The 15,546-nt window shown below is 33.0% G+C and overlaps 1 protein-coding gene across 2 annotated transcripts in view; it reads left to right on the top strand.

Annotated features, from left to right (window-relative positions):
• LOC138311103 (protein PTHB1-like) overlaps positions 1 to 11,643 on the top strand; it is a 48,520-nt gene extending 36,877 nt beyond the window's left edge. For both annotated transcript variants that reach the window (XM_069252541.1, XM_069252542.1), the window contains one exon: positions 5,047 to 11,643. The gene's annotated coding sequence lies outside the window, so the exon portion shown is untranslated. The remainder of the gene's footprint in view (positions 1 to 5,046) is intronic.
• The last annotated feature ends 3,903 nt before the right edge of the window (positions 11,644 to 15,546 follow it).

Genomic DNA, 15,546 nt, shown 5'->3' with positions numbered 1-15,546 from the left:
AAATACTGATTAGTATTTAGGTAAGCATGCTGGTATGTGTACACAAAATATCAATATACAAATAGTTTAATCGTTTTTATCTCTATCTGTTACATTATTTATGATAAACATGACAATAATATAAACAAACAATGTGTGATATACTCACCTTCAATGATCTATATCTGACAATTAGGATTTACACATGTACTTTTCAGTATCTCCTGTAAAGGACTAGCAGATTTACACCACATTTATGTTTTAGGGCCCTTTGATACTGAACTTTTATAAAATAAATCATACAGACACTTTTTTATACAAACTATTTGCTTTAATACATGTATATTCTTTGCAGAATTTCATACAGCAAACAGTTTACTCAGTAGCAGATATTTGGAATTTTTTTAAAATTAAACATAATGTCAAACCTTCTATAAAGGACATATTAACAAAACTGTCATTTATAGACAGGTGTCCTTTATTGGCAGGTGTCCTTTATAGACAGGTGTCCTTTATTGACAGGCGTCATTTATAGATAGGTGTCCTTCATTGACATGTGTCCTTTATTGACAGGTGTCCTTCATATTCAGGTGTCCTTTATTTACAGGTGTCCCTTATTGACAGGTGTCCTTTACTGACAGGTGTCCTTTATTCACAGGTGCCCTTTATTGACAGGTGTTTTTTAGTCATAGTTTCATAATAAAATAAAATTGCCTGAGGTTGATGAGTCTATCATTTATATACAAGTTTCCTTTCTATAAATGCGTTCTTTATATAGAGGTGTCCCTTTATACAGACGTGTCCTTTATACAGTATCCTTTATACAGTGTCCTTTATAGTGAGGTGTCCTTTATATAGAGGGGTCTTTAATAAAAATGTGTCCTTTATATAGAGGTGTCCTTTATACAGAGATGTCCTTTATATAGATGCATCCTTTATACAAAATTATCCTTTATACAGAGGTGTTCTTTATATAGAGGTGTCCTTTATATAGAGGTGTCCTTTATACAGAGGTGTCCTTATACAGAGTTTTCTTTATAAAGAGGTGTCCCTTATACAGAGGTGTCCTTTATGCAGAGGTGTCCTTTATATAGATGTGTCCTTTATAGTGAGCAGGGTTTGACTGTACTCATTTCTGTGGTTTATTGGTAAAATTGAGACTTGTGCTTGATTAAAGTTTTGACAGATGTCAACTAAGATCTAGCTTATTCTAGGTTATTAAATAGGGGGAGATAACCTAGCATAAAAATTCAGTCTAGAAATTTCGATTAAAACAGGGTGTCTGACAGGGTGGCCCGTCTAGTTCCTATACTTACTTAATATACTGAAACACAACACTTGGATTTAAGGTAATGGTCAAATGCACTGTTACAGTACTTTAGGACTTCATAACCTTGTGTTGATTTTTACCCTAGTCAGCTTAAAAAAACACTCATCTTCTCCTGATTTTATTAAATCTATTCTAGGTCATACAGATCATCTTCGTAACTCGCCGGAGTGAAGGTTTTCTTGGTCCAATTACATGTTTGCCGTTACTCTGACTCGGGGGATCTTCAAAGCGTTTTACACATAATAACAGTTATTAGCGTTGAAAAGCAAATACGAAAATAAATTATTTTTTCCGACAAATATTTACCTGAACTATGAGTCTGAGACGTGGCGGTGGGTATGTATTTAATGTGAATATGATCTGGCTTGATTCTAGTTCATGTAAACATTGTGTGTCGACGCCTCAAGAATAGGTCACTATTATTTAATATCATATCTTCTGTGATTGTCCACCGGTGAAAAACCGGTAGAGGATAAAATCTAGTGCATAAAGCAGACAAGAAATCTGATGCTTCTCACAATTTTCTACCTGCCACAGGGATGAATCTCATCTATACAAAATTCTATGTTATGAATGGGAGGCCTTTATACTTTTCTAAAACCTAAAATTTGTCCTATAAATACAAGACCAGGTTGTTGGTTACTGAAAAGCTAATTAACGCCGGGTTTACAGTGATGGGCTGTGATTAAACGGAGATATTTTTACAAGTGAGTGTGACATTCTTATCATGTTCTCTATCTGTTTCAGGAACAACAGCTCCCTCTTGTCATACTTGCTAAAAAGACATTCCATGTATACGCTAAAACTAATGTGTATTGTCACAAATGTTGACTAAGATTATGATGTCACAAGTTGATATGGAATGATAGGGTCCTGGTGCATACTTTAAAATTTTACACACGATTACGACTTGAATTTTATAAATAACATCGGTTAATAGATTTTTAGGGGCGTATGTTTATGTGTGTTTAAACATATTTAGTAATATTTGATATCGTAATTAGTGATGTCAGTAACCACTGTGTCTGTAGGGGCGTAGGACTTCAAAACTGTTATAAATGATGGCTATCAAAATTTTAATCAAACAAGTTACCTGGTCTAGATATCTTAGTGTGCTCTCCTAATTGGATTGGAGGCAATTGAGATGGGTGGGAAATCAGAAATGATTATCAAATTGTAGTCCCTTTAGGGGGTAGTAGATCCTTTAGCATTATATGGCTGTTGATGTACGCATGTCATTTGTATTTTTCATGAAAACCTAAAAGCTTCTATAAATGATATGATAAATTAATAAAAAAAACTTAGATCTTTATAAATAATATGACAAACTAATCAAAAGGACCCCAAAAAAGTCATTTTTTAAGAAAATTCACAGCAATTTTCTCAGTCAAATTCATAAAGCAATAATAAAAGCTTAAGCAGAAATTGAATTGATTTCTGCACATATCAATTACTATGATTTCCTATTTTAAGATTTTACCATATATATGCTATAAAGCTTGTACTCTCAGTAATGTGTAAACTGTAGATAAACATCTTAGTGACTCTGACCTGCAGTCTATGGATACAAGCTTGGTATTGACCCAGACTTAAGTTGGGTAAAACAAAGGCTTGATGTCTATGTCACAACCATGTGTTAAAACCCAAGGCTTTTGTCAGGCCTATGTGAAGATGTTTTACAAGGACATGAAAGGACTAGACAACCTAAAATTTATAGCTTTATCATAAAAGAAAATATATGTTATCTAACTAAGCTGTTGGACTATAACTATAGCATACTACATGTACTTATTTATTTTATCTATGGAGACCTGCTATAAATTAAGGCTATGCTGCATACACATGCCTTCACAAAAGGCCATGATTAAAGTACTGGCTGGGCTCATGCATGTACTTTTATAAAACTTTTGGAGAACTCAACTTTTCTTTATTTCTATATTTTGTTTTATTGCAGTTCTTGAGATTGTCCTCATTTCTAATATACTTCATACAAGTGGCACACAAGATCAAATTAGAAGTTACCTGCCTTTGGTTTCAAAAATGATCTTAAAATTACTCCTAAAAGGATAAACCAACTTTATGAACATAAATGTGCAGAAATTTGCTTTATATTTCAAAATGGTTATTTCTTGCTTGAAAATACTTCACAGAAGTATTTATATTAGCTAATTGTCAGGTGGAAATTTCAGGGAGTCGTTTCTTGTTGACAATCCGCAACGGCACAAGACACCTCAATGTATTGTGTTATTGGAAGGTCGTAATTATGGTTTGTTGTAGGTCAGGGGTCAAGGTCAAAAACAGTTATAAAAACATGATGGAGTGTGTGCAGAAGTTAACAGGACAATTCATCCGAAATCATTCTAATAAACACTTGATACACTGTTATTTCCCAGTAATTATAGGGCTGCTTCATCACTTCCCTTCAACCATGTTTTCATTAAGTGTATATTTTCTGCGTACCAAATTGCCATAGTCTGTTCGGTGTTGAATTCAAATTGTTGTTATTGTCGTCCAATATTTTTACTGTGTTATCCACCCACCACCTGCACCAACACATAAGTAAAAATGGTGTAAATATATGTGAAAAGTTGTTTTTCTGAGTTGATGATAGGAGTAAATTTCAACAAAAATGAAGAAGTTAAAGCTGTATAAACAACTTGATATTTTATTGGTATATACCTGCATACAAATTTGGCTATAAAGGTAGACAACTCACCCCGGGTCACCGCTATGAAACTGTAACTGTACCAGATATAGGCCCTCAATCCTAATTGGGGTGAGAAAGATGCAGAGCAGGTTACAGGAATCCTTAGAAACATGAGACTTTGTTCTTTATATATACCAGTAGATATAAAATTACTGTTTGGCAACAATTGTACAGCAGCTTTTCACGGGGGTTAAAGCTCTCATTCACAGTGAGTTCAAGTATAAGTGAGTTCCCACAAACTTTATTTGTGATGGTCTATTATGTTTATAGTTGTAAAAATTAAATGTGATGTGTTTATTAAGGTATCAGCTATCCTGAGTAACATCTGCACGGTTACTGATGAATGAGGCAACCATAACTTTGTCAAATGAATCTCTTCAGAAGCCTTATTAACAATAGCGTTGTAAACTTGTCCTATCTAAACCGACCCTTCTCTTATCCAGATCCCTGTACATGTGTATTCTTGAATCATTGTATTGCATTTCCTTCTTAATTTATTTAGTAATTAAGACCTGTATAATTTGAAAACCTGACGATTCTGCATGGCCAAATATTTTGGTCCAGGGTACATCCCGTTTAGACAAGTTATTCATGACATTTGATCATGAGTCAAACCTGTCTATAAAGACCAATCAATGAACTAAAACAATGGTCTTTATAGCCAGGTGGTCTTTATACACAGGTCAGATTGTGTTGTAATTGACAATTTTGTACCATGAGAAAGTGGTCTTATTAAGCAGGTGGTCTTTATATAGAGGTAGACAGAAGGGTTGGTTTTGCTGTAATTCAATTTTGCATTGTGTGATCTAAGTTCCTGGCATTTGTCTAATTAATTCCTAAATGGTTATTTTCAATCAAGGTAACCCATTCACCCCTGAAATTTCACAATAGACTGTTCTAGTTCTTGATTTAGGAGAGTCTAAATGTGTCTTCAGGGGTGAATGAGTTTATTGTACAATATATCATATGATTTACTATCAAATGTAAAGTCTGTTGAATTAATTAACTAGATATTTTTTGTTTGTTGTAGGTTTGGTAACCATCATGTGAACCGGATGACCACACAGTGACCGTTAGGACAACATGTTATATGTCATCAACGTACTTGCCAGAATATCTGATATCATATAATGGCAAGGACATCACATGATGACAGCCTTCATCACCAAAGGGAACCGTGTGAAGTTGTCTATGTGATAGTACATGGGAAAATGGCACCCTTTTCTTTTTGGAGGAAATCTGTTTTAACCTTTAATTTATAGTCTGTGATTCTCGGTTGTAAGAAATGGATGTTTGAGTGGGATATGTGAAGAAAGTGTAAGATTTGTTATTATGATACTACAAAGAATTATCTCTGTAGGCTATTGCTCCATCATCCTGGTAATTAATATCCATCACAGGAATTTTGTGCCTGACAACGTGTCCTAATATTTCGTCCATCATATTGATCTGCGGCCATCACCGGGAATTTCGTCCACTGATCAAATGTCCTGAGTTTAATCGTCCGTATCGTCTATATATCCGTCCATTTGTTTTCGTTATGCATGAGATGTCCTGCCAAACATTTTAGTGTGATTTTATCATGTTAACACAATGTCATATTATGTAAAAACGAATTAACACACAGAAGATGTAATTAATGACATAACAGCCTTGTGAAGTATTAATATTGATTGTATGGTGCAACGCTTTTAGAATTAGGATGTACAGCACAAATAAGTACCTATTTTGTTAACCATTTACACTGTTATAATGTATTACAATGTTTTGTACATATGAATGATAACTTAATTATTGTCATTAGTGCAAGTATTCCGTCTTTGCATATTGCAGAGTTATCTGCCCTTGATGATAGGTAAATATTGTGACATCATGTTTTCGTGAGCTTAACTTATTGAAAATGATTTAACTCTGAAAATTATGTAATTTCGGACACAAATTGTTAATCTAACGATAAATGTCTATGAAGAAGAGCAGACAACTCTGTTATATACTAAATCGGAAAAGAAAAGGGAGAATGGATCTTTGTTACTAGTTAGAGATCAGTATTGTTCACCAGAGGTCCGAGGTATGAAAAGTTATGTCAAGATGTTTAAGATAATAAGTTTTGAATATGATAGTATTTCATTGACAGAAATAGAACTCTCGTGCTGTGGCCTATTGGCAGTCATTTATAGATGTAGCCTGTTTTGGTGATGAATGGAATCTGGAGTTCCTGGAGAAAAAGCACAGACCTACAACCTATAGCTGGAATGTGCTTCACAGAAGTCCTAAGCATTCTATTTAGATGTGAAGGGCTACAGTGATAGAGGACCAGACTCCAGGATCATAAAACAATCTTAACAGACGTAAGTCTTTGCTTTGCTGATCCAGGGGTTTCATTATCTTTCAGGAGAGACGGTACAATTGCAATTTCAGGGTGTACTTTTCTATACCATCTGTATGCTATCTAATGTAATTAAGCCCAAATCAGGCGGTACCACAGCCAGGTTTAACTGGCAAAAAGTACCGGGTACAGCCTGATATTGATGCCTCTACTGATCAAAATGGTATAATTGTTTATGACATCATCAATCTGTGATTGGCTAAGTCTAACCTTTGACTGTTTTAGACAAATGACTGTTTCATGACCTAAGAGTCAGATATATAGATCCAGTTCACAACATCTATAGACCGTGCTAAAGTTCTGGTAATTGTTGATATTCTTTGTAATTCTAGGTTGACCTCTGCAAACTCAGAAAGAGGGACAGTATGAAGTATATATGCTCTGTAAAAACAAGAGGCATTTTAATATTACAATATCATGATGTTATTACAAGGGATTATCACTAGATTTTGTCATAATTATAACATATTAATCTACAATAGACACCCATTCTTCACAGCTTTAATCTTTTCTTGATTTTTTCTTTTTTCAATTTTTTTTTTTTATATTTACTCATTTACTGCAAGTGGTTGTGTTATATATGTTTCACAATAGTTTCATGAAAAAATTCTTTATAATGAATTTAGTTCTTTATTTAACAATTTCACACACAAATAAGCCTAAATGTCTTATTTTATCATTGATAAATATAAGGCCACAGACCAATTAGCTGACACAGGCCATAATATAAAGCTGATTTGATGGTAGATATAGCTTGATTAATGATTAACATAATGCTCAATATTTTGTGTTCTTGATTCACTTGATGATTTTTACAGAAACAATGCACATTATATGGGTACCGTATTTGCCGTAATTAGCGCCCCTTCCCTTTTCTGGAGAAGAGTTGAAGTTGTATAAACGCCCCCATCCCATTGACATAACCTTGTTTTACAACATGTGATACCTCTAACATCATCAATGTTTCCCATATTACATGAATTTGTGTCTTTTATATGTGAATCATGTCATAATAATGTATCTCAAAGGTTAAAAGACAGAATTATTTTTTTATATAATTATCTTTTTATTCATGATTTTCATTCAGTACAATTAAATATACAAATACACTCAATAGACTCTCAAACACATACATACTTACTTAAAAACATACACTCATATATTTAACACATCCATATACATTCACATACATACCAATACGAAGCTTAAATTTCTAGTACATAAGGAGAAAAAATGATACAAATTAGGAGTTTGGAGATGAGGGGAAAATTATATTGTACTGAATATTAAGGAAAGGAATCAAAGACAGGATTAGAAGAAAACAAAAAAGTGATAGAGTTATAAAGAAAGAAACAGGATAAAAGACAGAATTACATGCATGTTTACTGTAACAGATAAATGCATCTTGAGTACAGAAAGATTTAAAATATGGCTGACTTCTTTTGTCTATGACTTACATTATTTTGGTTCACTAATAAGCCCCCCACCCCCCCACCCCCACCCCCACCCCCCACTCCTTTGTTACAATTATTTAAGCGCCCTGGGCGCTAATTACGGAGTAAACGGTACTTTAAATTCATGGTACATATATCATTGATTAATTTTTCATGGTTTGGTTATCAAATCCATTAGTTTTTGTTATTTATTATTTTAGTTGAAGATCTGATGTGGTTTTCTTTCTTTTTTTCTTACACTTTGATGGGACATTTTTGATGTTGGATCTCAGAAAACCAAATGAAATTAAATGTAATTTGTAAAGTGTGTGTATTTTGTCTTATGCCACTGTTATATTATTTATTATGGGTAAAGTGTGATGAAAAATAAGAAACAAATGTAGCATACATAATTTCCATCTCACCAGTTGTCTTGGCAAGTCTGCAGGGTCATCACAAGGATTCTTGTGAATGCTTCAGTGGTGACATATCCGAAGGTTTTTACAATGTCATGTAGTCATAATCTTACTGAAAACCAACATACTTATTCCATGTTTTCATGCCAGACTAATTTTTCAGAGTGATTATATGATTTAGAGCCAAATGTACAGTTTTACTGTAACATTTTTAACATTGGTGAATTTTTCACAAAATTTAATCACATTAATGAAAATTAATTTGATTAACAGTATTCAGATTACATCTAATGAAATTATACCTGTTCTGATCATTTTATTTCTTTCCTTGTAAAATTTCAGACCAATATATAGATAACTGAACATGACGCCTTGCCATCAAATTGTGGATTTTACCGGCTGATTTGGTTTTACTTTGTAATCTTTAGATTTGATTCATTTTCACATTCATAAAATTTACATTGCATTACTTTAAAACCAATTGTACCTCATCTTTTCATGCCAACTAAATTCAACTGCTTCATCTAAATTTGCTTTTAAAGTTTAAAAAAATGTATCATTCCTCATTCGAGTATTACATGGTTTCACTCTGAGATGGAAATGAATGTTAATATTCCAAACCTCAATGACTTCTTCATCTTTCAAAGCAAGCCGGAATACACCTGCAGAAATAATGAGACCCTCAGTCTGTTTTTTATGAAAATGTTTAAATTTCCTATCATTGAAGAAATTTTTTTGGAGATTTACAATTTATTATAGAAATTAATAAGGTACAACCTGTTGAGACTCAAAAAGTTAAGCTCTGATCCACCCCTGAAAATTGATACTGAATTATTCCGGCCTTTGAATCAGAAGAGGACATTAATGTATTCAGGGGGGATGATTTGTGCGCCCCTACATCACAATGCTAGTCCATCATTTATAGAGGTAGAAGATTTCCATTTTGCTCCCATGACTACATGTAACGGGTAGATTTGTTAAATATATATGTTTGTGATCATGAGTTGTAATACTTCACTGTAAAATATTCTCAAAAAACTCTATTCTATAAGCATATTACAGAGTTATCTGCCCCTGTGGGTAGGTATTGATTGTGACATCATGTGTTTACGAGCGTAACATCATACTTTTCAGAAAAAATGACATGAATAGGGCTCACAAAATAATGATCGATACCTACCCGCTAGGGAGCTAACTCTGTAATATGCAAAGACATAATTGTAGATCAAAACTGGAAATGCATTTTCTGTTGTCATATCATATCATCCAAACTTATTTATGAAAGGAAATCTTTGTAGAGTGATTCAAGCATTGTAAATGGCATTGTTAGATAAAAGTAAGATGTATGGGAAACATCACTCTGATATCTATCAGAAAATCAAAATCTATTTTTCACATAAAGTAGATTGAAATTTGAGAAAGTCAACACATTAATATTCACATGACATTGTGTAACTGCACTCGGTTTAATGTGGTGTTGTAAAAAGGAATTGTAAATTCCTTTGTTTTTGTTCACACATATATACTTATTTTGGAATTCTTCCCTCAATACCGTAGCTAGGTTACACAAAAGATAACAAAGACAACTTTAGTTCCTTTATTTGCTTTAATAAAGACTTATTAAAAACTTGGTTATGTTTCTAAAAGTTAATTACCAGTTCAGTTACCATGGTAATGTTTCTAGAAGTTGATTACCAGTATAGTTACCATGGTAATGTTTCAAAAAGCGTTAATTATCAGTACAGTTACTGTAGTATTGTTTCTAAAAGTGTTGATTATCGGTACAGTTACCATGGCAGTGTTTCTAAAAGTGTTGATTATTGGTACAGTTACCATGGCAATGTTTCTTAAAGTGTTGATTACCAGTACAGTTACCATGGCAATGTTTCTTAAAGTGTTGATTACCAGTACAGTTACCATGGCAATGTTTCTTAAAGTGTTGATTACCAGTACAGTTACCATGGCAATGTTTCTTAAAGTGTTGATTACCAGTACAGTTACCATGGTAATGTTTCTAAAAGTGTTGATTATTGGTACAGTTACCATGGTAATGTTTCTTAAAGTGTTGATTACCAGTACAGTTACCATGGCAATGTTTCTTAAAGTGTTTATTACCAGTACAGTTACCATGGCAATGTTTCTTAAAGTGTTGATTACCAGTACAGTTACCATGGTAATGTTTCTTAAAGTGTTTATTACCAGTACAGTTACCATGGTAATGTTTCTTAAAGTGTTGATTACCAGTACAGTTACCATGGTAATGTTTCTTAAAGTGTTGATTACCGGTACAGTTACCATGGTAATGTTTGTATAAGTGTTGATTACCGGTACAGTTACCATGGTAATGTTTCTATAAAACACATAACATTCACATATCGATAAAACACATCACATTCACACACAGATGAAAAAAATCCAACACAACACGTTCACACATAGATCAAACATGTCACATTCGTAAAAGTGTTGACTACCAGTACAGTTACCATGGCAATGTTTCTTAAAGTGTTGATTACCAGTACAGTTACCATGGCAATGTTTCTTAAAGTGTTGATTACCAGTACAGTTACCATGGCAATGTTTCTTAAAGTGTTTATTACCAGTACAGTTACCATGGCAATGTTTCTTAAAGTGTTGATTACCAGTACAGTTACCATGGTAATGTTTCAAAAAGTTGATTATCAGTACAGTTACCATGGTAATGTTTCTAAAAGTGTTGATTAGCGGTACAGTTACCATGGTAAAGTTTGTATAAGTGTTGATTACCGGTACAGTTACCATGGTAATGTTTCTAAAAGTGTTGACTACCAGTACAGTTACCATGGTAATGTTTCTAAAAGTGTTGATTACCGGTACAGTTACCATGGTAATGTTTCTAAAAGTGTTGACTACCAGTACAGTTACCATGGTAATGTTTCTATACAACTTTATTGTAACCAGTCTTTGCTCATTTCAAATGGACCAATTTGTTGGAAGTAGTCTCAGACATGTCATTGGTTTCTGGGCCAATAATAGCACAGTTATGATTATTGACATTAAAAACCTGATATGTTAACAAGGTGTGCTTACACGTAAATGATGTTATGATGTTATTTTGTTTTTTGCACACGATGATGTAAAAACTACAGTTATATATAGTGATATATGAAGTCATTGTGTATATTTGTACTAGTGTAATTTAAGAAGAAATAATGATAAGTTTCATACATTTGAAATGTTCCCTGTTTCCTTGTCGGACACGTCCAAGGAAATGTCCTCTATAATAGCTTTCCGTGTATAGATCTGTGATTGATGAAATTTATTTTATATGGTCAACAAAGCTTTTTATAACTGATGATGTTTTTAAATAGACCATGTATGTGTAAATAAAACACATCACTTTGAAATGATAAGATTGTTTTGAGTTTGTTTTCCCCATATGGTACAACACAATATCGGGGATGGACACATTGACACACTTCTCCCCTTCTTTCCCTTTTTACTCTCTTTTCTCCCCTTATTTTCATCCTTCATCTATCCTTTTCTACCCTTCATTCCCTCCTTCTATCCTTTTCTCAGATTCTTCCCTCCTTCCTCTATCATTTACCCCCTTCATTCCCTCCTATCCTTTTCTACGATTCTTCCCTCTTTTCTCTATCTTTATTCCTCCTACCCTCCTTCCTCTATCCTTTCTCCCCATCATTCACTCCTTCCTCTATCATTTTCCCCTTCATTCCATCCTTCTTCTATCATTTACCCCCTTCATTCCAACCTTCTATCCTTTTCTCCCATTCTTCCCTCGTTTCTCTATCTTTTCCCCTTTCTTCCCTCCTTCCACTCTCCTCTTTCCTTTCTCTCTTCACTCCCTTTTCTAGAGTTTTCCTGTCAAAGGTATATTCTCTTAAACCTTCATTTATATGATGTTTATTTGAGATCATTTTAAGTTCATTGGCCCGAAGAGGGCGGGTCCCAATAAGGGATATAGAGGTACAAATGTACTTTCTTTAAATTGCTATTACTTATAGAATTCAGCATGGATTGTAACCTTGATTGAAACATCCTCTTGGGAAGGGCAACATAATTTGTATAAATCTTAGTTCTAACCACCTGAAGTAGAATGAGGGGGGCTCAATAGGGGAAATAGCTAAATCCTCCACAAAAGAAACAATGATCCAGTTTTCAGAAAATTACTTGGCATTATAATCCAGGTGATCAGAGATACAGCCCTTCTTCGCCTCTCGTTTTCTCACCGTTGAATTAAAAGATACAAATCGAATTTTTAAACGCCATTAATTTCAAAAGGACAAATGATTGATCACAAAAATCAAATAATTTATTTCGACAAATGACTTTTTTATTGCTTGTAGGACTACAATTGTTATCTCTAACATTTACTGACTCTCTCATGAGGTTCTGGCATATTTGATGGACAGTCGCCGTGTCACGTGACATGTCCCTGCTGAACCCCGCCAGCTGGTCAGAGGAGAAGCACAAGTTATCATAATTTCATTTAATTATGAGGAAAAAAAATGATAAGGCGCTATCAATATTCTGTGCTGTTAACTGTCAAAACGTCTCGTGTCAGAGTTCTTATTTGACACTAAACAGAATTAAAACGACAACGCTGGACCACTTCCTACAATATTAGGCCGAATTCAGGTCACTGATCAATACCTATTCGATATACCAATTTACTCGAAACCCGAATTTCTGGAGAGGAATAATCTTAAACCGTCAAATAAAGCATTTTTCAATAAAATAACTAGCCGATGTTTAGTTTAAACATATTTTATTGTCAATACAAATGACAAAAAGTTCAGGTAAGGGTTATTACAACTTATAAAAGCCTTCTCCTAACATACAAAGACGAGACAAGAGGCAATAGACCTAGATAATATCAATAACATTAAGTACAAAATTTACAATTACATGAAATCAAAATCTTTCGCTTTACTTTATAAATTGACTCACGTGTCTGAAAATACTTTGTTTTATATGATCAGCGTGTAGCTTGCTGTCATGTCGTAAAACTTTTAACATTCAAGCCGATGTCCATATACCTGCAATATTAATTCGATTACGTGTTATGTTAGCCAATCAACCATATGCATAGAGCCCTGCGATTTCCCGTATCTCAGCAACACAGTCATCTTTGCGATTATTGTTATTATTTTATAATTATCATTTTTTTAAAGTTCCTGTACATCAACGAAAACCATTACGAATTTGTGAGTCCTAAATCAACTATTGTAAAAACAAAAGTTGTTTTAGTGTCATTTTGTAAAACCTAGTCAGACACGTAAAGCTTTTGTTCTATGCCTTGCATTTCCATTGTCTTGTTGAATGAACTCCAAAAGTTTCTGCTTCTGTCAATAATGAGTGATCATTTTTACAATGTTTTCAGTTTGGTGAAATCTAAAGTGAAAGAAACGTCCAGGTTTTCACTTTAAAAGAAATGTCCGCGTTTTCTTGTCAATATGGCATGTACTCTTGTGTATAGTTTTTATTTGTAATCCATTACAATTTCGCCATTTTAATAATGCTTAATCAATTCTTTTTATATCACATACATTATTTATATTCATTGTAGCTTGTATTAATATTTTTAAAAATAAGTAATTTTTTAAGTTATATGTATACGCTTTGTTACTTGAGAAAACGAATATAGTATTTTTGTTAAATTGATCCTTTTTTCTAGAAAATAAAATTTGAAAAAATGAGAAAATTACATTTCCCACTCCTTATTACAGATAGATACTGTAACATACAATGAATATAAATATAAATACAGAAAATATAGTGAAATGAAACATATTAAAAAAATAGCTGCACTTCAATCCTCATCATCAAGCCAGTTACTACATACGTGTATACATGTATAAAACGTTCACCATTGATGAGGAAAGGAGGTCAATTTCAATTTGTCACTAAACACGGATGGACAAACTTAAAGATGCTCCACCGCTGACGAATTATATTTCTTTTTTCTTTTTCTTCAGGTAGAGGAACAGACGAATTATTATTTTTCGTCAGTTAGAAAACATACATGTACTTACTTTTTACCATTACCATCATTGAAAAGTCTTAGCTTCTTTTTACACTTCAAGGTAAAAAATGTAAAAAATAATTATTGCGCCCGAAAAAAATCCATAATACTATGCCCTATTTAATGAAGTACTGGTTGTGAATGCCTAAAAACAAAACAAATATTTGTATTTTTGTGTTGATTAGACATATATATACACCAATACACATAAGTTATTGTTCAAATGATAAGTTTCGTTTATGCTCTGTCGGCGGTGGAGCATCATTAAGTTAAATTAGAGATAAAAGAGACACGAGAAACATAGAATAACATCCATTTAGTTTTCCCTATTGGAAATTATTTTACAGTAAGTTATTTATTTATTTTGTTAAGAAGAAATAGCTTGATCATCATTTCAGAAATCGGACCATGAATTATATAAAAGAAATGATATTGCATTTTAATTTTTAAACTATCGAAATATTGTATATAAAGGGTTTTCACTTTGTAATGTCTTACATAATGATGTATTTTAGATTAAGAATCAATTGAAGGCGAGAGTCATTCTCCCCTCTACTTATGAAAGATGTTCCACCGCCGACAGAGCATAAATCATACCCATCATTTGAACAGCAACTGATGTTTAATCGTGTCTAAATGTGTCTAAAAAGCACAAAAATACAAAGAAAATGATTTATTTTGCTTTTGGTACATTCGCAATCAGTACTTCATTCCATATAGTGCATAGTGACGTTGGTTTTTTTCGGGAAGCAATTAAGTATTTTTGATATATTTACCTTAAAGTAAAATTAGAAGCTCAAACTTTTCAATGATGGTGATGGTTTTAAAGTAAGTAACCTTTTTTACTGAAGAAAAATATATATTCTCCAGCTACTGTTTTTGATAGAGAAAAATACCATTCGTCAGCGATGGAGCATCTTTAAACTGTATAAGCAAATAATGTTCGTTTATCGATTTTGGTCTTGGAATAAAAAAAAAATTCCCACAAAGATAGATGCTATCTTTACAATGATCTTTATACTAATGTTAATTCAGATCATCTGTACCGTTATTCTAGGACGTCCTGTATCCAGTCCTATTTCATTTATTTTCACCAGAATTTATGATCAAAGATTTATTACTTGTAATAGACAATTTCATTGGCTTGTAAAAAACTGTCACCTAAGTATAAAAATAACGACGCTTTTGACATATAATATTTCTTAAAGATGCTTCACCGCGCGACGAATGGTATTTTTTTCTCTATCAAAAACAGGAGCAGACGAATTAG

Source organism: Argopecten irradians, chromosome 16, assembly GCF_041381155.1.
Source record: "Argopecten irradians isolate NY chromosome 16, Ai_NY, whole genome shotgun sequence".
Taxonomy (NCBI): Eukaryota; Metazoa; Mollusca; class Bivalvia; order Pectinida; family Pectinidae; genus Argopecten; species Argopecten irradians.
The sequence above is the reverse complement of the archived record's forward strand: the minus strand, read 5'-3'. Positions and strand labels throughout refer to the sequence as shown.